Source organism: Myiozetetes cayanensis, unplaced genomic scaffold (genome assembly GCF_022539395.1).
Source record: "Myiozetetes cayanensis isolate MyiCay16 unplaced genomic scaffold, myiCay2020 scf9, whole genome shotgun sequence".
Taxonomy (NCBI): Eukaryota; Metazoa; Chordata; class Aves; order Passeriformes; family Tyrannidae; genus Myiozetetes; species Myiozetetes cayanensis.
The window spans coordinates 2,619,646-2,643,180 of record NW_026088185.1 but is presented as its reverse complement, the minus strand read 5'-3'; the positions used below and the strand labels follow the sequence as shown (position 1 = coordinate 2,643,180).

At 39.5% G+C, this 23,535-nt stretch overlaps 1 protein-coding gene across 7 annotated transcripts in view; it reads left to right on the top strand.

Annotated features, from left to right (window-relative positions):
• GULP1 (GULP PTB domain containing engulfment adaptor 1) overlaps window positions 1–23,535 on the top strand; it is a 132,258-nt gene that overhangs the window by 34,776 nt on the left and 73,947 nt on the right. Inside the window, exon 1 of one of the 7 annotated variants that reach the window (XM_050339818.1) lies at window positions 13,847–13,905. The exons of the other annotated variants lie outside the window; for them this stretch is intronic. The gene's annotated coding sequence lies outside the window, so the exon portion shown is untranslated. Of the gene's footprint in view, window positions 1–13,846; window positions 13,906–23,535 lie in introns of those variants that run through there. 7 annotated transcript variants of the gene reach the window in all.

Sequence of the window (23,535 nt, the reverse complement as noted above, 5' to 3'; positions counted from 1 at the left end):
CTGTGGTAAATGAGTCTTTTCTTTGTTCACTCCACAGTCTTGCTTAGGGCTAATACTCAGTGAGTCCTGTAAGAAGTTGTTTTGGTTACAAGGGGCTTGGGTATGGGTGTCTGTGCTTTTAAGTTTTAAAAGCTGCAGTTATTGTTTTGTTACAGAAAGTAGCTGTGTGCAGGGAGCAGTTTTATTTAGCATTCCATATTGGCATCATTGATGTCTCGATATCAACTCCTGTAGTTCTTGCAGTTCTGCCTCTGCTGGCCTAACCTCTTCCCTGCTGTGGGAAGTTTGACTTAACAGGCAGTACAGAAAGTAAAAACAAGTGCAAAATGAGCCTCTGAAGTTTACTTGAGCAAAGACTTCACTGTTATAAAATGCTGATTCCATATTTTCCTCGTCTTTACTTAAGTATCTCATATTCCTGGATTTCCCTGAGCTTACATATCTTCATGTTTTTCCAGTTGGGCTGCATTTCTCTTGGCTTTGACTGTGTGGTCATTACTGTGCCTTAAGAGCAAGCCAGCTGCATTCTTGCAGCATTTTTGGTTTTAGTAGGCTGGGAGTCCAGGCCTCTGTGAAGAAAGGTCTGTTTGCTGCTGGACTGTGTGAATCCTTGTGATCTCCTGGGGTGGGTTGACCTTGGCTGCACACCAGGTGCCCACCCAGCCACTCTGTCACTCCCCTTCCCAGTCCGACAGGGGAGAGAGTAAGGTGGAAAAAAACCCCAACTTTTGGGTTGGGATTAAAAAGTTTATTAAAGCAGAAACTGGGTGAAAGCTTGCATGTGTTATCAATACCCTGCTAGCTGCCACAATGCAAAACACAGCCCTGGGAGGGCTGCTGTGGGGAAATGAACTCCAGCTCATCCAGACCCAATGCATCTCCTCATAGTATATTTAAAAATGCTATCTGTGTTTTTCCTCTCTACGACAAGAACCAATTGTGGTTTTATACCTGGCAGTTTTAAAAAGTAGATGCTTGCTCTGTCCCACTGCAGGTTTAGCTTGCTTCTAATCTGAAATGGAAAAATACAGAGATTAGGGGTTTGTTTATTTGTTTTTTAGTTTTTGGAGTTTTGTTTTTGGGTTTTATTTGGTGGTTGTTGTTGTTATGGGTTGGATTTTGGGGTTTTTTTTGGGTTTTTTTAGGAGAAGCACAGTGGAACTGTCCAAATGCACCTGGCAGGTTTTTACCACTTTACTAGTATTTATGGGGAAGTGAGTGGTTACAGGCCTGAACCTGTGTTTGAAGCAGACACACGTGGAACATGTTTATAAAAAGGGGTGTCCTTTATCTCTTTTTGTTAGGTGTGAAGTGTTTAATCATAAGTGACCAAATGAGAGGACACCTGATAGGTTTTTTGGCTCATTTGGAAAGGAGGGATTGATTCAAACCCTAACCTGTCAAGAAGAAGTTGATAGGCTGAAGTTATTATGTTAGGAAAATAACTGCATGGGAGGCTGTGGAGTAGCAATGCAGGTTTTAAGTATGTAACGTTTGTCCCTCTGCACAGCCAGTACAATATTTGGGCATTTTTTTCCAACAGAATTGTGTTTAGAGAGCGTTTAGAAGTAATATTCCTTTTGTTTATTGAAGTGTTTGCCAAGCATGACATCACCAGAACTCCACCACAGTTGTGTTTAACTGGAATAGTTAAACAAAAATGCTGTCCAAAGCCAGCAAGAGCACAGCACATAATTTAGGTCCCAACCAGAACCTGGGCATTGCTGCCTGTGAAATGGTTTCAAACAGGGAGAGAGCAGGAGACCGGTTACTGACTGCAAAATGAGCTGTAGAATCGGGATGATGTTTCAGGAGGATAAATTTACCAAAGAATACGAACCATAAGAAGTTTTTTATTTCTGTGAAGATAATTTTTGTCAGTTTTAGAAGAGCAAAAGATTAAGTGTGGAAGGAGGTTGTGTAGTGTGCACCTTATCTTTTGTCCCAATTGACTTTGTGTGGGTCTTCCTGCTTCTAGGACAGGTGAGACTGAGTGCATTTACAGTGATAAATGACCTTGGCCTGTTCATTCACTGCATCTAAATTGTGACAAAGCCAAATATTGTGTTTTAGTGGGGTGCATAGGCAGCCATTGGGAACTAGAGTAGGATCAAGCACTGACTGTGCCTGACTGGGGTTGTCTCACTGCAGTGCAAGTGGGTTTACTTACAACTGTAGAGGATGTCTCTGTGAAAGGTGGTAGGAGAACATCCTTTCTTAGGGGTCATTATTTTAACAGAGTTGAAGATGAGGAGGGAAATTTTTATCTAATGTAAGTGGAATCTGAAAGCAGCCTCTGAGGCACACATAAATATCAAGGGATGCTTCTTATTTCACAGGAACTCATGGGAGTTGCTGACTCCAGTAGTGAGGCCTGGGGGAAGAGTGATGATGTTATGGCATCTAATAAACCTCTCTTTTTGTGTTTCTGAATATCAGATTAACCACAAGATCCTTACTTAAATGTATACAATGTTAAAAGAATGTTACGTGGAGTTGTTTCTTTTATGTAACATCTAGAACTGACTTTGAGAGAAACTTGTTTGTCAGAGATGTTTTAACTTAATCCTATTAACAGCTTTGACTCGGGCATAATTTCTGAGCTTCTTATCTAAACGTGTTTTATCAATCTAATATATTTTTTTCATTGTGACTTAGGCTTATCCTTGCTTTATGTAATGTGATTTGCAAAACAGAGTTGGAATATATCTGGCTTTAGGTCACTGGTTACAGCTTTTGTGGTGGAATGTGTTTGGCTAATAAAAATCTGCCAGAGCTTTTAAAAACCCTGGTGAAAATTGAACTTATCCCCTTTAAGGATATTACACTTCTTATAAATCTCTACCTGATGATATGATTGAGAAACTCATCTGAAATACTTTTTGACAGGTAATTGCTTTATTTACTCCTTTCTACAGGAGCTGTGTTAGTATCTGTGCAACACCTCTATTGCAGTTTAAAATTTGCATTGAAACACAAATTATCTCCCTATAGTATTTTAGGGCTGGATAATTAATGGCAGGTTGGTAGTTTGGCAGGGTTGTTTTTTTGTATTGCCTCCCTCACGTCCTCCTTGATACAGTCAAGTGATTGACATTTAAAGCATATGTGAATTGAAATTCCGATTGCCAGGCTGTAGATAACCATCTCTACCACCTCACCTCATGGAAACCAATGCTGAGATGGTTCTCAATTTAAACAGTAGATGTCTATATAGTTTTCTGTGTAACTGTTATTCATCACCTGTTTCTAATGGCAGTTAGATTGGTTTTTTTTTTAAAGCAAGAGAATGTCTCTGTGGCCAGGGCAATTTGAAAGTTGGCATGGATGCTAAAAATGTTGTAACTGCAGTGCTCCATGCATCGTGCTGTGAAACTCTGGAGTGTTGCATCTTTTCTTTCCTGGATTATTCCTGAGAAGCAGGATGAATAATCCAGGGTGAAGCTGGAGGATGCTTCTGGAGTCTTAGTATGTCTTGCACTGACCAAGACAATCTTCCATAAGAATGGGATGAAGTCCCTTCTGTGATGATTTTGTGGCACTGGTATAACCAGGAAATCCTCATTCCTTGCATTGCTCCCACCCACAATGGCAATTGTGGTTCCTGTCATGCTTTTAGTTGGGCAGTCCACACCTGTAATTAAGGAGCAGGGGGTACAGCCAAGGGCATGTGATGCTCCTGTGTCCAACATGTGAAGTGTAGCCAAGAGCAGAGTAGCTGAGAATCTTTAAAACCCATGATCACTGTAGAGAAATACTATTATATTTTTCCAGAGTAATGCATTATTTACAAGATACCTGAGGCTTTTTTCCCCGTTTTCTTGAGATTCACTTGATTTGTGATTCCACTTAGTTGCTTGGCTTTCCCCCCCCCCCCACCCAATCAATTTGGTGTTATGACACAGTCATATTATAGAATAATATAGTAGAGGTTGAGAAATTAGATGTTGGCCAGTGTGCCCTGATCCACAGGAGCAGTTAAAAACTGTGGGAGGAGGGTCCTATGTAATAGTAGTGAAATAGTGCAGCTTTGGATGGATTTTTGGTTTTTTTTTGCCTTCAGACATATCCACTAATGTTAGTCTTCCACGCTGGCAACTGCTGTTGTCTCAGCCTGTCCATCCTGATTTGATTGTTGGTTGTTTGTTTGAAGCCTTGATTAGAAGTGATGTGCTGCAGAGTGTCTGGAGCGTCTGTGTATGTTCTGAAGGTGTCATTCTATCTGACACAGGAATCCTGGAGGCTGAAATCCCTTTCTTAGCCTTTCCTTACGTGGCACTCTGTGTTGTAGTTGTAGTGACTGTATAACTCCCTTTTCAGTAACCAAATGAACCCTTGATACATATTCATGTGCAGATGGCAGGGGTAAATCTCTGAACCCTGCCAATCCTTAGCAGTTGGATGAGTGTCAACGTGCAGAATCCTCCAGCTTTAATGAGGCGTATTTGTTCAACAATCACAAATGTTACTGAGCGTCGACATCACTTTCAGTCACGAGTGAGTTTTGATAACAGCATATGTGTTCTAAGATACACATTTTGCCTTTGGGATAATGCCTGTACTGAGGGCATTTTCTCATATGAAGTCATGTTCCTATCAGCTGCTCCAGATGTGATTGTCTATCAATACTTGTTGACTATCAACATCGTGATAAGATATATCAATTAGTTAGGACTGAGTGATGTGTGATTTGGAGCTCTTTATATGTTTTTATTTGCTATTTGAAAAACTTCAAGTTACTTGTGTTGTTTTCCAAATAAACCCACGATTAAAGAGTTAAACTAAATTATGTTTTGATGTTCAATGCATTTACTTACTACTTTCTGTCTGGGTGTGGAGGAAGTGTAATTAATTATTGGGATGTGATAGTACTGTTTAGAAAATTCCTTAGGCTAGAGTATTTGTGTGGGAAATTTTATTTTCCAGGCATAACAGCTCTGTTTCATTTCCATACCCATTTGTGGAAAGATTAGATCATCACAAATCATGTTTCAAAGGCTGGGATGCTCAAGTTATTCTATTTGATGCAGCTGTGGGCTGCATGGATGTAGCCAAGCTGTCATCTACAACCTGGTGTTTCTTAAATAATTTCTTATAAATCACAGGCGTAATCAAACTTTGATCACCAGATGAAAACAATGCTTTTCTTTAAAAATGGCCCCAAATGAGTAACTCGTCAGAATGTTGAAATCAAAATTGCCGTCCAAACAGGAGGAAAAAAAAATGTGTTTCTACAAATCAGCTTGAGTCAAGCAGGCAGCAGGCTTGGTTTGGATTCTAGTTTGGGTTGTGTTTTTATGGAGCTACAAGATTTAGAGGACCTGCACTGAAAAAATCAGTGTGTCCACTTTCTTAAATACAGGGATGTGATTATTCCTCTGAGGGAGAAAAGCAGGTGTCATTCAGTTCCCTGGATCATCACAAGTTACAAATGATGAAACAGTTGTATGTCTGAGAACAAAGTTTAGTGCCTACTGAAAAGTTCAGGCTTAATCTGTATGATCCCTTGGAATAATCCAACTTGAAATATGTTTTTAGGCCTGAGGAGAGCTATGAGGTTGAACACAGGATTACCTCTAATATACAGATGTTTTGAAGTCCAATCAAAAAGAGAAATTGGGACACATGATGAGGCTTATGTTGGCTATTTCAAAATAATCTCAATTTATGTATTGCCATTTGGATTTCAGTATAGCCTGAAAACCACAGCTTTTATCAGGAATGAAGAATTACTGTGATAGTTCAGTAGTTGAGTCTGACCACAGTATTTGTATTTCACTTTGCATGTCAGCTCAGCAAGCTGGAAACTGTTCTGACATTCCTCACTTAACTTTCAGCTTTGGTTACTCCACATACTAAACACAAGATTGTCCTTTTCGAAATCTAAAAGGAATGTTTTGTGATGCTTTGTGGGGTGGGGGGAATCAATTTAGTATAGTCATCTACTTGAGATTCCCTCCCTACGCACTTCCAGCATTGTTTGTGTCTATTCTTCACTTCCCTGTCTCCTCTAGCTCCATTTCCAGCTTTATATCTGTCTTTAGACAATGTTTACGATCACTGTCTCCTCTTCTTACTGTGGTAACAAAGAATGTCTGGAGTACACACTGAAATCTGGCTTAGTACAACTGAGGCGTTGTTTGGGGCTTTTTTGTTATTTCCATCTCTGTCTGCTGGTGGTGTTTCATGAGGCTTCCCATTAAATATTTAACAGTTTGTCTCGTTATTTTACACTTATCTGTGGCTTTCCTATCATTACACAAACAGCACTGGGAACTTGCCAGGCTGTGTCTGCAGCAGCTGCGTGAGGAAACCATCTCACCGAAGGGTAAATCCTGCACTGCAGAGGGTTACGATAGAAACCTCGAGAGAATAAACACAACAACTTCAGAGGGCAAAGCTGCTCTGGAAGACAGAGATATTGTTACAAAGTGGTCTTGCCTGAGTCGTTTTGAGCATGAAGAAATACTAGAATTGCATTATATATTCTACAAAGAGGTTTGTGCTTCTTGATTGCAAAACAACAGCTTCTGAGCCTTGCTCTGTTGTCCCTGTCTCATCCCCCCCCTCAAAGGGGCAGGGATTACCCCAGCTGAAGGAAAGCCACTTCTTTTGTGGCTCTCATGGAAACAGCACCACTAAGATCAGTAACTGAGGTATAAAATGCAGAGAAATTGTGTATTGGTGCACTGTGCACCATAAACACACACATGTGAAAGTGTCTGTGCTTGCATGTATACACACTCCATTCCTCAAAGACATCAGGAAAAGTAATTCACTGCCTAATGCACTATTTTTTATGCTGATACAATGTGCAGATTTATCAGTGGTCTTTTGATCTCATGAGACTCTCACGATCTGCTTGAAATTATTTCAGAAGTGTTTTGGAGCTAGCGTGTGGGTGGGGATAGAGCAGAAAAGCTTTCTTTAAATCTCCATTTGAATTAAAATATTCTAACAGTCAAATTTTCCAAATATTTGGTTTTTTTCATCGACACCATTGACATTTAAAGATTTCTCATCCTGATCTTTCCTGTCACAATAGAAATGTTAGATGACCAGTGACATTTTCTGCTTTCTGTGGTATCTTCTTGTTACACCCATTAACAAGGACTGTGACAAGCTTTCATCTTTATGTTTGTAAACAACTCTCTCAGATGGATGTATATCTGCAGATGAGTTTGTATGAGAGCAAGGGATTGGTATGTGTGCAAAGAATGGCTGTTGAGGGAAAACTTGGGGGATCGTTTCTGAGATAATGAACTCCAGGCTGGCTTTGTCAATTGTGTGTTAGTTGTTGTGGTAGAACTGTATGGAGTTCTTGTTTGATAACCGCTTTGATTTACTTCTGGAGAAGATTAAAATTAATAAATTATTAAAATTAATAAATAGTAATAAAATATCTGTATTTATGTATGATACTTAATGCATCATACAACAGAACACATTTTGATTTCTTTCAGCTTCCCCTTTTTACTTTGCCCTCTGAAATAAACACCATCTACCAATAGCTGAGAACTCCTGTGAGTCTCTTTCCAGTATTTTCAGGAGTGTTTTGCTTATTCATTAAGCTTGATGTGCTCATATCATCTCCATTCTGCAGGTCAGCATGCACAGGTACAGGTGATGTGTAGGGGTCAGATAAGAAGCATGGAACTGTGTCTTAGCTTTCCAGTCACTGGCCTGTCTGCATTTAATGCTTCATTGTTCTTTCTTTTTTTTTGTGAAAGTTTCTGTTGGCCAGCACTCCTGCAGCATGTCATTTGTCATCTTTTCTACATCGTTGTTTTTTAGTGAGAATAATAATAGAACAAGCAGAAAACAAATTAATGACGTTACCACAACACCAAGAGAAACAAAGTAAGAAAATGTGTTGTCTGAAAATAAAATGAGTTAATTGACTGTCTTGTTCCTTCTGGCAGTGGGATCAACCCTCCTCGCAGCGGTGGAGGCTGCTCAGTGAGTCATCCAGGGTTGCCTTTTCTGTGCTGAGTAATTCAGATTAGCCAGTGACTTTTGTTATTTGAGTAAATTCCCCTGCACTCCTTCCCAGTATCTGTAAGGGGGGTACAAAGGACTGATCTCTGCAGAGTTCAGCAGCTGCTGCCCTGTCAGTGATGATGCACTGCCCGAATTGCTGGTGAGACAAATCAAAATGTACCTCCTGAAAAGCTTGGAGTCAGTTTAAAGCAGCCTCTATTACTGTGGTGAAACAATTCACGTGGATTCTCAGCTGTAGGGATGAAGTGGAGTGGTTGCATCCTGGGATAGGGATATATGGCTCGTTTCTCCAGTCTTAGGGATCTTCAAAATAGCCCTGGGAGAAATTTTCTCTCGTTCACGCAGATGAATTAAGCAATATTCTACTTTGATATTTCTTTCCTACTTAAGAATGACTGCATCTTTAGTCTCATCTTGGCAAATATGTTATTACTTAAGGAGTGAGAAATTACTATGTCTAATTTGGGAACTTTATTTTCTTTCCTCTTCAGTCTTTTCCTCGTGTAGAGGGCAATGTGATTTTGAACTGTAAAAAGTCATAGCTCTGAGAAGCACTCCAACACCCTTCTCCCTGAATTAACTTTAAAAGAATAATTTTACTTAGTGGATTTTAATTTTTTTTTTTTCTTTTAGCAATTGCTCTAGTCACTTTTATTTTTGAGAAAGCTCTTCCCACAACATCACCTTTTAAAGACTGTATGGGCAACAGGTTGTTTAGGCAATCCTCAGACTTGTTATGAGGTTTCTTTCCAAATTAGATACAGTTGCTGACAGCTAATTCGTGTTCTGGCTGCTTCTTCCCACAATCTGCTATAGCTCATTGTTTTATGGAACTGCTCTAACATTTGTATTACAGGGTGACTTTAATTCTCTTGACTATTTCAGCTTTGCTTTCTCTCTTCTATCAGACACCTTAGAATTTACTTTAGGACTTTACATATTTGCATTATGAATTATTCAGGATTATTTTACGTTACAACACAGATCCAAATTTTTTTTTTTTAAATCTATATTGTCAGCATTATTTTATGGGTATGTAAGTAAAACCAATTGTCGTGTGAAATACGTAGATACCACATTGCTGAGACATCTCATGACTTTTAGTCTCACCTATAGAAAAGCAGGATCTTTCACATCCATCAAACCAGAGAATCTCTAACAGTTATCTTCATGATCCTGCAGAAGCAGAAGAATGTTAAGTATTATTTGGCAGAAGAGAGTATTAATCACATGAAAACTCTAAGATTGCAATAGGGACTGCATCTGTGAACTGAATGAGATAGATACACAGGAATGGGTGTAAACAAATTTGGAAAGAGTTTAGGAAATACTGCTTACTTAGCTGAGGCTGTTAGGGATTCTGGAGGCTTTCCTTTCCTATGGATTTCAGGTTTGGAATTTTGTTTTTTTCTAATCAAGGTAAGAATATTTGTACCAGATGTCCTAGTGGACACATAAAGCACAAATGTGGGTTTTTTTTGTTTTTGGGGGTTTTTTTCAGAGTTTTCAAAGGACAAAGTTGAAATGGTTTGGAACACTTTGCCCTGAGATGATGCCAAGCACACTGTACCTTGCAGAGGTTTTTATAGACTTCACTAAATGCTCTTTGCTGTCTTATAAAATTGGCATAGCTTTTATTAAACTGTAATTATGAAGAGGCATCTTCCCTCTCTTGAAGGAAGAGTAAAAACTGAGTGTTTAGGAAGAACTTACTCTACATACTGGGACTTCTACAGTTCGGGATGTATTCTGGTAGCTGAGTTTCTCAGGTGTGCTTCCCCTTCATGTGTCATATGATGTGGGTATTATTGACCTTTGTAGGATGGCTTTTTGATATGTATGAGAAAAGAGTGTTTTAACAACTATTTAAAGCCAAAGATCTGCTGCTGTACTCTGAGACATTGCTGTCTTGTGCATGAGAACAGAGCACAGCAAAGGGACTTCCAGGGCTTTCTCTGATAAATTCCAATTTAAGAACCTCTCTGCATGATTTCTGCAATGGCTGTGCCTTCAGTATAACCAGTGAACTGCCTTAAAGGTTCTGCTGCCTCCAAGTCCTTTTGCTGACAGTTGCTCCATGAAGGTGATTCTTGAAATACTGTTTACAGTGACTGTGAGCAGCACGATGTGCAGGAGTTTCTAAATAGCAGTTTGCTGGCAGACAGCCACGTCAACAGCTTCAGGAACTCCGGGGTGAAGAGCAAATAAGCAAAAAAGGGTAAAGGCATTTGAGTCAGTGATTCCCAGTTGCTATTGCTCCTTGTGCTCTAACCTTGAACACTGCATTAATGACTGTGGCATTCCAGGGTGTCCTCTGACCTTTTCTCTTGTTCTGCTTTAATGTGAAGAGTGCAGTTAGGATGCTGTTACTGTACAGTTGCAAGGAAAAGTGGGGAGAGACAAGTAAAAGTGTTTACACTTTCTTTTTTTAATTAAACAGTGCTTGACTCTCATGAGTGACGTGTCAATCTAGGTGTGAACGACACTTAAATATGTGTTTCAGACTCGTTTCCTGGGTTAGATCCCGTGTCAGTAGACAACAAAATGTTACAGTGGGAGCTGTCTTTAAAAGCCAAGTTTGCAGAGGGGGAGGCTGAGGATTTAGAGCTGCTGCTGTCTTCAGGGAGATAGGAGGTGCTCAGCTGTACAGCATCAAGCAGAGCCACCAAGTCATTTCATGTGGAATATGTTAATGGTTTTATCTTCTGTCTGGACTATCAAACTCTTATGAAGCACGGATTTGGGATAGAAATTAAAGGACATTAATGCAAAAGCTGAAACTGCCACTTCTCTGCCTTTTGCACCCGTTTTTTTTTGAAGAAAAATGTAAGGAATAGAGCATCAGTGTGAGGGAACAGCATTTGCTTGCTGAGTTCAGCACTGTCACAATGATGAAATGGTACAGGATACTTTTCACATCAGATCAAGGGGAAAAGTATGTTGTAACTGCAGAACACATTTCTCTTAGACAAATGACCTTCAGAATTTATTATCTTGGTATCCCTACAAAAGCACGATGGGAGCAAGTGAAATAGGTGAGCATGATGCATGGTGTAATTACTAGAGCTGACAAGTGTTTTGTTTGGCACAAGGAGGAGGAGGCAGTGAAATTGCAGTGTTGTGGTGCAGTTAAAGAATGCTTCTGATGTATTAGCACCTGGCTTTTATTCTGCTGGTAAACTGTATCATTAGGCACACTTTTGGGGTCTTGGCCACTGGGTTGGTCAGGCAGGACTGACTTCACCAACTTGGTGAAGCGGTGATGTCTTGTCTCAAATCGTGTGCCGTCCTCCACAGCACAGCCTCCATGAGGATCTGTTCCCTGATCCTCCCAGACACAGAGCTGAGGCTGACAGTTCCTGGGGATCTCCTTTTTCTACCCTTCTTTAAAATGAGTGCAGTGTTTCCCCTTTTCCAGTCACTTGGGACTTCACCTTTCTGCCACGACTTTTTCAAATATCACAGAGTGTTTCTTGGCAACTGCATCAGTCAACTCCCTCAGGACTGTGGGATGCATCTTGTCAAGTGCCATAATCAGATTCTTTAGGTGATCACAAACCAGATCTTCTCTTACAACGGGAGGGATTCTGCTCCCACGGTCCCTGTCTTGTGGTCTGTCCTCTTAGGAGGTGTGGGAAGAGAAATTGCCACTGGAGGCTGAGCCAAAAACAGAGCACCACAGCCTTTGCCTTGTTTGTTGCTACTGCTTTGCCAGTCTTGCTCATCAGGGAGTGTCCTCTTTCTTCATTTTCTGGCCGACACTCCCGTAGAAACATTTCTTGTTATTCTTTGTATCCCCTGCCAAGTTGAACTCCATCCACGCCTTGGCCTTCAGATTGAGCATTAAAGGATTTAGTGCTGAGACACTGGTAGTTATTTTGAAGTATAAACATAACTGAGGCTATCAGCAATTTGCTAGATGAAATTATCTGGGATGTTAGGGGCCAAAGACAGTAAATTTTGTTTGGAAGGTCTGCCTTTAGTCCCTAGTAGTATAAACAGAGTAAGTAAGCACCTGGTACAAGATACCGAAGCCTTTTTGCCTCTGCTGCTGTTTTGCTTCTTGACTTGGAAAACAAAGTCAATAAAAAACGCCCTTACCTCAAATTTTAGTTAAAGATCTAGGTCTAGGTTGAGTAATGCTTGGTTCTGTGGCTAGCTTTTAGTGGAGGCATTCAGAGGTTGAAGTTCACTGCGATCTTTATTTTCTTACCGAACTGAGACCACACTGAAAACTTCAGAATTTCCCTTCCATCAACATGTGATGGTACAGAGTCTTAGAGATGACAAAAATAAATAAATAAAATAAAATAGATCAGATTATCACTGAATATCAAGTTTGCCATGTGACTTATTACTGTTTCTTCTTGTGTTTGTGTGAAGATAAAAGGATGGCCTGGTGGTAAGAATGACATGTTGGAGAAGGGATTGACTACTTGCAAATTGAATCACCTGTTCTTTCATTGTAGTGGGCTGAGTGTCAGGCTGTAATTATTTTTGGTGGGCCCTGTGCTGGAGCTGAAAAGCCTTTCACATTTGTGCTTCTTCAATTTGTAATTGAAAAAATTGTTGAAAAAATTGTTTTTAAATCCTTGAACGCAAGAACTTTGTGTTCTGGGTAACAACTGACTGAAAAAAACCCCAAGTAATGATAAATCAAACTGGAGAGAATTGGCAAATGAGGTGCTAGAGACATTGGTGTTACCTGGTTTTACCTGCCAGCTTAACTAATGACACAGGAGAAAAGGGAAAACGTAATTAACTGGATTGATTTGGGTGAAGCTCAGTTGAGAAGTAATGAAAAAACCTCTGTGACAATTAATAGAAAAAAATGGTACAAGGTGGGGAAGGACTGGATCATGTGATAAGTTTTTGGTGATTTTCTTAAAGTGAAGGGAAGATAAAAAAACAAACAACCACGTCAGGAAAGAGGAATGAAGCAGAGAAACAGGAAATTAAGGAAAAGAAATAGCATGGATGCAAATTCCTCACAAGGATACTTTTTACACTAAGGCAGCAGAAGATAAATCAGTACCCAGAGGATGTAGAGTCATGTATTCCTTTCATGGATCAGGAAAGTAATATTGCCTGGCTGATAAAGCAAAGTTCTAGGTCCTGATATATCGATATCTGAAAGTTAAGAGATCCAACAGGATTGAAGGGAATGGTATAACCAAACATCTCAGAGCAAAGAATAAAAATTACCAAGATTTCCACTGCTATGGCTTATTCAAACATTCAGTAAAGGGAGTAAGAGTGTTTTAAAGTCTTCAGTTCTGTAGGAGGGGGAGAATTGAGCTTTCTGATGTTGAAACACGATGTACTGCTTCTATAGACACGTTTCCTAGAATCTGTGAGTGCAGTATTCTTTTTAATTTTTTTTTTTAATAATTATGAGACTGCTAATCAGCTTTTCCTTAAAGGACCAGGAGTTTTATCTAATTCTGCGTGTCTTGTGCAACTCATACTTAGTGGAACTGATTTCATAAACGGTCAAGCCATTCTTCTGTGTGTTAAATGGTAATTTTGTTGGTGTAGGGCAGTTGTGAATGAGGAAATTATGCTGAAATGTATGAATCAGAATTCCTGTTTGAAAAGAGATCCCTTGCTCGCAGCATTTTAGTTTGATTTACATCTTTCCAGCAGAATTGTATTAAATTACATGAAGTATATTTCCATTAAGCTGTTGGCATTAAATTGCTTAAAATGAGAAAATAATTTCTGTGCTTTGATAATACACCAGTTCACATCTAATGCCTGTCATTGCTTCTTTTTATTCCAGTGCATGAGAAACTATAAAGCAGCAGTAACAAAGGTTCAAAAATGCTGAAAAATGAGAGATCTTATTGCACATGAGAGTTGGTGTCTGCTCTGTACCTTGGCAAGAAATTGGAATGCAGAAGGGTGAGCTGGTGTAATTGTTGCCATGAAGTGTTTTACAGAAAAGGATTAAGCAAATATTTTTGTGTGTGTGTGGTTAAATAGAGGAAGGTTTTTAAGACTGGAGTGAATGACTCAAGTTAGATTTTTTTCTTTTTTTTTTTTTTTTTTTTTGCATTTAAAGTCCTCTGAAGAAAGCCAAAAGGCTAAGTTTGTAGACTTTGGGAGTTAGAGAGGTGCTCATATCTGTTTCCTCTATCAAACAGTACCCTTGGCATGAGGTCCACTGCTGAGTGCATGGCACAACCAAGTTGTTGACCCAGAGCTCTCAAAGTCTAAGTAACTGTGTTTCAGTAACCCTATTTCTGAATGAGACAATAATGCTTGTTTTCTAACAATTTGTTTAAAAATTTTTTTAATGTCCCTTCCTTTTCCACAACTGGTAACTCAAAATTCAGGGTCCTCCAATGCTATGGTGTCTATGAGTTTATTTATGGAAGTGGTTGTGATACATTTGTCCGAAACTTTAAAGGCTTTAAACGATTTTTAGGTAGGGAACTGGGAGCCCCTGGAAAAATGAATGTGTTATTTAGCTTAGTGAAAGGAAGGTAAGCTAAAACAATGTAGCAAAATTGTATTGATTTTGAGTGAGGATAAACCAAAGCATTTGTTGAGCAATCTAGTGGTTAAAAAATCACAACCCTTTGTATTGGCTGGCTTGTTCCAGTTGCTGCAATGTGCTTTAGAGCAAAAACCTATCTCTTCATTTGATTATAAATCCCCAAATCCATTCAGAGAAAACATGGAACTGGAGTGGGATGAGGCTGAGTCAGCCTGTTGGTGCTGCTGGCTTTCCCAAAGGTTGTCTTTAACTTCACCATGATGGCTCTTGCAGTGATATTTTAGCCTCCTCCAAGCACTCCAAGACTGATTTTGTTACTTCTCCAACCAGACCCCCTTACTGTATCATGGTGTTCTCAACGTAGGTGATATGCAAATACTGTATTTCAAGTAAAATTTCCTTGGATTTTGGATTATTGCTCTGGCATTATCCTGTAGGATGGCCAAGGATGACTCCCCTTCCTGCTGGTTTTCAGGAAGCCAATGTGTGTGTTTGTGACTTGATTCTTCTTTCTTTTCGGTGGCAGAAACTCAGAATCTCTCCCATGTAGGTACTGGATTCTCCTTTCAGCTCTGCACTCAAGACTTACCTGATGGGTCTCTCCTTTCACAGAGAGGGACAAAGCCACACCCACTGGCAAAAAATGTTGTTGATGGGATTTGTTACCAGTCCAAAACACAGAAACATTTTGTAAATATCGACTTTTCTTGAAACAGATTTGTGTAAGATGCTTAGATTGGAATTTTTTTGCTGATTTGCAGCAGGCTTATGCGGTGTGTGGAATTCTGGGTGTTAAAGCCAAAGCTGGTTTAATGTGCAAAGGCTTTATTTTAAGAACATTGAATCCTTGGACTTTTAAAGGCGTGTTTAGTTTTGGTGCCCGTCACTTTGGGAGTAAATGAAGATTGTAGCAGTGTGAAGTTAGAGTAGAAATTATATGGAAAATGCATAGACTCACATGCAGAAATCTTTAGGATTAATCACTGATCTTTTCAAAATCAGTGATGGGAAGCAAACACCCCAAAATAGCGCCCATGTTCTGATTTCCCTGTGGGGATATAAAAAGACGTGTTTCAGCATCCCTACATTGTTTTGCAGAGGGTTAGGATTTATTTTTACTGTAGGAGTCATGTCCTGCAGTAGTAAATAGTAGGAGGTTCTGGCATGCCTGACCTGGTTCAGCTGGATAGCACTATCGATTTGTTTTTTCAGTGCCTCTGCTTCAGTTAATTGTAACTTTGTTTTCTGATTCTTGATTAGCTCAGTGGTAAGCTGGCATTACAGCATTCAGCTCCCTAAGGACATGATCTGTACAGCAGACTTTTCCAGCGGAGGGTCACGATTCAGATAGTTTACACATAATTTAAACAGCAGTTGGCCTAATACCCTGAAGTGGAATTTGAGATGCTTGAAATCCAGGAGTGTAACACTATAAATTAGTGTTTGTGGTAAGTGCTCTTTGGGGACCTGCAGGAGGGGCCAGTGGGGCACATAATGCCCCTTGTGTTCTTTTTTGAATAGACATGTGAAGCTAAAATCTCAAGGAAGGTTAAGAAAGCAGTTGCACTTAAAGTAAAATTGTCATTTAACCTTTCACTGGGAAAGTTTTGTTTCATCAAAGCTGCCATAATACTTTTTTTCCCCCAGACTCTGTGTTTGGATTTATGTTTTAATGGCCTATTCCAATAAGTGAGCACAATAAAATGTCTTCATGTGGTTAGAGGAAGTGAATGAACTGACTTTTGTATGTTCTGACGTTTTACGTTTTTCACAAGTTCAGTGCTGAGCCACCTTCGGTTACTTAAAACAATTTTTACAAGATATAGAGAATTTGTCTCTGCCTTAGCATCTAAATGGCTTTGTCAAGGAGAACTGAGGTCTCAGAATGCCTCTAGAGGCAGCAGATTGAGCGTAGATGAGTTGAATGCATGTCTTTTCTGACTATTTTGGCACAACCCGTCTGTGGACTGAAGTGTGACTGTCACCCACCTAAGAAAAGAGCCTCATTTACTGACAGATTTCTTAGGGTGCTGGGATTTCCAGCTCAGTACCACAGCACAAGCCTGGGTGGAAGTTGGCAGAGATGGTCCTGCTCTTCTCCCACTTTCCAGTGTTTGTTGTCAGCCCTTACTTCTTGTTGCACGTGGTCAGAGAAAACGTCAGCAGGTTTGGGGTTTTTTTTTGGCTTTTCTTCCCCCCTGCAGAGTTGTCTGACAGAGGAACTGCTTGTGCCAGTGCAGAAGAAAGGCAGGATGAGTGGGAGTGTTTGGACAGAAGGCAGGGAGGAGCACAACTGCTTCATGAGTCTCTTAAAACAAACGTGAAACTATTTACGTGACTGTTGATAGAGCGACATCAGGGCCTGTGAGTGTTTGAATGGCTGAGTTTCTGGGCAGTGGTTTTCAGCCAGAGAGGCTGGTGAGTAATTTAAGTGCATTGGCAAGGGTTTTCAAAGAATCAGAAGCTACTGTCTAGATTTGTTAGTTTAAGTAGCTGTGCTTTAATGTGATTGAGTCAAAATTGTACATTTCTCCCAGGGTGATAAAAATGATGGGTCATGGTTTGGATTTTGCTTTTACCCAGAGGGTGGCCAGGCACTGGAACAGTCTTCCCAGGGCAGTGCTCACAGCACCAAGCCTGACAGAGTTCAGAAAGTGTTTAGACACTGCTCTGAGCCACATGATGTGACTCTTGGGTCTGTCCTGTACCTAAGGGTTGGACTTGGGTGATCCCTGTGGGTCCCTTCCAACTGAGGAAACAAAAAGGTGTGTTTTAATTAGGAATATTAGCCATGCATAACTAATAAGTATGTACATTTAAAAGATATTTTTCCCTTAAAGCAATTAAAACCAATTTTGAATTTGTGTAGTGTATGTGAGTGTTCGAATGTGAGTAAAATAGATGAAGATGGTGTTCAAATAGTTGTGTGGAGTTGTCATTTGCACAGTCTGGATTTTCAAAATTCTTCCTGTAGATCTTCAAGCCTGCAAGAAAAGCAGTGAAATCCAGTCTTAATTGCAAGGTGTTTACATTACTGGGATGTTTTGGGTTGGTTGTGTGTGTTGATTTTCTCGATTCCAGAGTGGTTCCTGTAGGGGACATAACAAACTCCAGTGCACCCATAAAAATCTGTGGGCTCCATACTGTTGACCACAACCTGCCTATTTTTAGCTCCATTTCTCTCCTTGGCTGCTCCTGCCGAGCTGCCCCCACCCCTCCTGCCTCTGCTGCTGGATCTCTGCCTTCCCCTTTCAAACTGCTCCACTGGTTTTGTCACTGCTTTGTCCTGGATCCTTTCACTGCTGGCAAGGAACCAAACAAGGCTGCAGCCAAACCATTCGAAATGTGAGAGTTCTTCCAGGTCTGTTTTATTACCTTGAGCTTCTCGCAGTCACCTTAACTACAGGCATCCTGCCATCTGGGGCAGTCCCTCCTTTTCAGAGGACCATTAAACTTCTCAGAGTTTGAATAACCTGCTTCTAGGTTGCATTGTTATTTTTAGTTCAGCATTAGGCTCCAGCATCTCCGAAAGTCAGGCAGCTTTATCGCTTTTGAAACCGTTTCATCTCAAACTTTGTGCCGTGTTATTAAAATAAATGGGTGCATTGCAGTGCCTTTTGGTATAATGGTTAATTTAAATAACCATAAGAGCTCCACCCTAAACCACAGATACTGCTGGAACTGTGGAAGAAATCCCCACGTCTGGTGTGTCTGCCTGTTCACTGTCTCAGGGCTCAGTTTGGTTAATTATGTTCTGCTGTTCAAATTCCTCCTCAAAACTGCTTCTTTCTTCACTTCTTAGGAATACACGGTGGGGGGCACATTCTGCATTTCTAGAGGTGTACTTTTCTTCGTGAGCAAACAGATGAATTAGTGGATCAAAGTACCAAAGGTCAACCCAAATGGTTTTGTGAGACATCTCTAGAGTATTTATTCCTTGCAGTAGGGAGGTGGATAGAAGTTACCCAGTCACCCTCTGTCTAACCCTCATCCTGTTTTTAACTGCAAGTCAGTTCTTCCATATTTTTGAGCCTTGATAAAGTCAGTCTCTCTGTGCTAAGCAGCTTTGCACAGCAAATGCTTCTTTCTTTTTTATCTGACACCTGTTAAGTGATATGTGAAATTGAGAAAGGCTTTATTCTAAACTTCCAAATGCAGACGGTTGCCACTTCTTATTTTCATTTATAAATTACTTTATTTTTAAAGTCTCTCTCCCCAGAGTTAACATTCCAAGCAAGTAGGAAGGGGTTTGTACTTTTTTTTATGTCCTTCTGAAGTGAAAAGGTGAACTGCATTCTTTCTTTCACTGCTCTTGAGACAGGGAAATAATTACATTTCACATTTCAGTTTGGTATGAAAACATGTAATGTTGTTAAGACTGAAGGTACTGTATTGTAATTCATGTTTTATTTATCTTCCCATTGTTTATATATTTGGTTTTTTATTTATAAATAATGACATGTAGTTCAGTTTCAGAAAAGCTTACAGATTTGTTTAGCATGTTAATCTACTTTTTGAGGCTGTTTTCATTCTTTTCTTTTGCAGACAGAAGTATCATAACTAAATTTTAAAGAGGTTAAGAGTAACACAAGTATTAAAGCAATAAACTGACATTTCCACCTCATTTGGATTATTTCCTTTTTGTACTGAGTTGCTGCTTCCTTTCCATCCTCACCTTTAACTGAGCTGTAGTGCAGGATTGGGAAGGCTGGAGCTCCTCAAAGTGTATTCAAGGGCCTGAATTTTTTTTTCCTTTGGTAAATTTTTCAGCCACTACAGGATTTGAGATGGAGATGAAAAATCCTGACAAAGGAGAGTTCTTAATAAATGAAATTTGAATATTGTTAGCTTTAAACCAAAATCTACTTTAACAGATAGGGACACTTAAGTTTTGGTCAATTAAAAGAAAAATCAAATTGAAGAATATCAGACCTGGATATCCAATAGGTCATGTTTCAATGATACAGAATAACAACTATAAATATATAAATGTATAAATTGTAGCTCTGACCTATGAAGTTGGAAAACCTTCATTATGTGATAAAAGGAAGCCTGGAGTACTCTGATCATGGCAGCTGTACAGGTGTTTTAGAAGGACTGACAACCAAGGCAGGTGATTTTCTAGGAACTCAATTGCTATTGAGCCCAGAGAAATGATTTACTGCAGTTTAGAGAATTTCTGTTAATCAGATAAGCCGAGTTAATTGCACAGATAACGGCTTGGTGACACGTACAAGATAAAACATGGTATTTTAACCTTGAGTGAAAGTGGTAATTTGTTACAACTTTCAAGGCAAGTCTGGAGTTCTTTTTTTCAATTTGGTGTGAGGAGTGGATTTCATTGCTTCTAAAACTACCTCTGATTGATAACAAGGTAAAGCTGACTTTGTCCTTGGAAATATCACAAAATTGCATTGTTCTAGAGCTTGGACTGCACTAAAATCTACCCCAGAGTTTAGTTGTGGGTATCCCAGAGCATTTGAGCTGTGTTCTTGGCCTTTACAGTGCTATTTTGTGCTCAAATTTTGATGCTACTGGGTAGGTATCTTTTCAGCAGAGGAAATGCACTTTATTAGCTCTTGCTGAAGAGGAAGGTGCTGATGGCTAGCAGTGTGTAGATTAAAGGTAGTTCTCAAAATTAACTTTTTCAACGGGGGGGGTCACTTTGAAATGAAAAATGGAGATCTTCTAATGCAATGATCTACCAATTTCTAATTTTGATCAATGTACTGTAATGGAGTGTTTACAAAACAGGCAGATCAATAGATGTAAATGTCATTAGTGAGGTTGTTCATGACCCTGAGCAAAGCAAAGATTTGGTTTCATGGGACTGAATCTACTCAGTGCTGGAACCTGTGGACACACACAAACTGAACACAAAATACAGATGTATTCCCCAAAAAATCACTCAGTTTGATGTGAGTTGTGGGATAGAGTTGAAGGTGGGTGAGAATTCAGGGCTAAAATGTGTTTCTCGTGGAAAATATCCTAAGGGAGGATACACAGGCAAGTTTTACTGGCTTTTGTTGGGCATTTGCTCCCGTTTGCCTTAGCCAAAAAAGTGGAAAACTTTGAGGAGTAAATGCCATCCTTTTGACAGGGAGCTGCATAACAGTGCAGAGCTGTATTTGTACCACACATCCAGAGCACCCCTGCAAGATCTTAAGGCTGTTGATGTTTTATCTGCAGACAAGACAACCACTTAGTGCCATGAAATAGCAATAAATGCACAATTAGCCCAAATTTTCCTAATAACAAATAGCTGAATAAAGTGGTACAAAAAGTGTAGGATTGTTTCCCAAATCAGGTAGATTAGCAGACATAAAGGTATGGTGGTGAATTGCTCCTCCTTTTATTCCAGGCATTTGGAGGAGAGAACCTCTTGCTTATAAATTCCTTGAATGAAAAATAAAAGAGTATATCACTTGTCCAAGACTTTGTTCAAGTGAACCATCCCGTGTTCACAGAGCAACAGCAAGGAATATGAGCTGCCCACAGTATCAAAAGGATTAATTGAAGCTTGGATGATCTAATTTAAGCTAGGACCACTGAAAAGACAGAATAACCTACTTGTGGGAGGAAGGCATAGCATGTCATAAAGAAAGAGAAGAAAAAGGAGCAGAGGTTTGGCAGAGAGATTGGGAATTTCTACCCACAAATACACGGTGGTTCTTGATGTCTCCATCACTCCCAGCTTCCAATAGTGCTTCATCTCTTTGCCAGTTTATCTAGGCCTGTAAGTACTTTCACCTGTAATTTTCTCTCCTAGCTTAAATAATGCTTTATGCTTTTAGTGTGCAAGGTAACTGCGAATTTGTCATTTTGGTTTTTGCCTCTTTTCCTCCAACCCTCCAATTCTTCATAATAGAACTGGTTTTTCTTCATATTTTTTCTTTATATGTAGAAATCTGTGTTGAAGTTTACACTGGTATTGCTGAAATACTGGTTTCTTTCTTTGAGGAGCCCAGTTTTTCTCAAGTAATCCAGATACTGCTGTTCTTCAGCTGCTTAATATTTTTTTATTATTATTATTTTTAAAAGCAGAGTCAAAGATGTCAGAATTGAGTAACAGTCCTTTTTGTCTGCCTGCCATCAGTGAGACAGCTGGGAGTGCACATCTATGCATGTGCATATGTATTAAAGCATTTTCCAAAGAATGAGCTTTGCTTGAGTTTTCCTGCAAAATATTCTCTTAAAACAGAGAATGGGTTTTAGAAAAGTGCAGAAAACTGTAGCTAAAGACGTGATGTCTTTGAGCAGGATATTTATAGCACTGAGCTATAATGACTATTCCCTCTGTCAGAAGCTCTCCTATGTTGCTGCATTTCTCAGTTATTACTTTCATGCTCGTTTTTTTTACCAACAAAAAGTACAACAGCGAGACTGTTTAAGATGATAATTTCACACAAGCTTGTTCTTTTTCAGCACTCCAAGCTATTTCTTTTGAAATGAACTTCTGTGAAATACATAAATACCAGTAGAGATGTGCAGCTTGCTCTGTTGAGTGGCTGAGCCTTTGATTGTACAGCAACATGAGAGTCTTTTGGAAATCCAGTACTGAAGGAGCATTCTTGGAGTTGTGTTTGTGTATGAATCCAAAAGATAGAGTAATTTAATTTTCACTGGCGACTCCCAGTATTATCTGCATGTGATTGGCCTGGAAGGCTTGAGGTGCTGTGAGGCTGTGGTGGTTTTGATTCAGCGTTTACAAATGTAGTCACTGTACCCAAAGCCGTAGACCAGAGTACGTGTCTCAGATCTGGAGACAAATAAATGCCTGGCGTAGGAATTTAAGCCATTCAAGTACAAAACTCTGGCAAGGGTCCATTTCTGGTTTTTAAAAATATTGTTCTTCTGAAGTTTGAGGTTTGGTGTTTTGTGGTTTTGTTGTTTGTAGGGGTTTTTTTGTGGTTTTTGGTTTTCTTCCCCTCCAGTTTTCAAGAAAGCACTGACTAGCTTGGAAATTCTATGATGTGGTAGTCTATATTTCAGTATTTTCTACTGCTTTGCTCTAGGATGGATCACTTGCCAAAATCTTGAAATAAGATTAATAATAACTGTAATGGTGTGCAAAACCTGAATGGTCCTCCTGGGTAGACAAACTGCTTAATACATAGCTGATCTAAAAGACAGAGATGAGGATAATTTGTCATAAATAGGAGCTTGGTTCCCATACTTTTGTGTCAGTTTTTAACTTTGTATCACCACCTTATCAAAATGGTTGGATGCTTCAGAATATCTTCAGATAAGCCAAAGGAAGGTAGTGCTAAAGCCTAAAAAACAATATAATCTTGTTTTCAAGATACTCTCTCTGAGATTCATTTAGCAGAAGTGAGAAAACGGATATTGCCAAGATTTCTCAATTTTGAAAACTGTTGAAATCACTTAATAAAGCCCATCTCATCTGTATAAATAATACTTAGTACTGTCCTTGAGGCAAAGCAATTAAAGCAATTCTGAATATATTAACAGTAATGAGAAATCTACTGACTGTAACAGTAAGGGATTGTGTTCATATCACGGATTTTGTCTTTGGGAAGTGAGTGACACTTTCTAAACTCAAGTGAATGACGCTTTTGTATGTCATTGTTCCAGCAGTTTGTAATATGTTAATAGATTCACTATGAGAAAATCAAGTATTAGAAATTTGTACGGCCCAAAGACCTTTTACAATTAAAAATAACCCCTAACCAGTGACTTGAAAGAGTTAGGAAACCGTTTGTAGTGTCATAGTTTGGAGCCCTGGGGGAAAGGGTGATTGTTCCTTTCATTGGATTACTGCTTTGGAACAGCAGCAATCAGCTTTAGAACTTCAACTGAGTTGAATCCACCTTGAGGGAAGCTCGTAGAGTGGTCTCATGGGACCCTTTGAGCACATGGGCACAATGATGTGTCCAATGCACTTTTCAAGACTGGCCAAATGTACTTCAGCAGAGCAGTAAAATGGTGCCTTTTGTAAAACTCTTTCATTAAAACTTATTAAGATCCTTCATAAAACTCTTGTACCTCTGCAGTGCATCTGCTAAATGTGA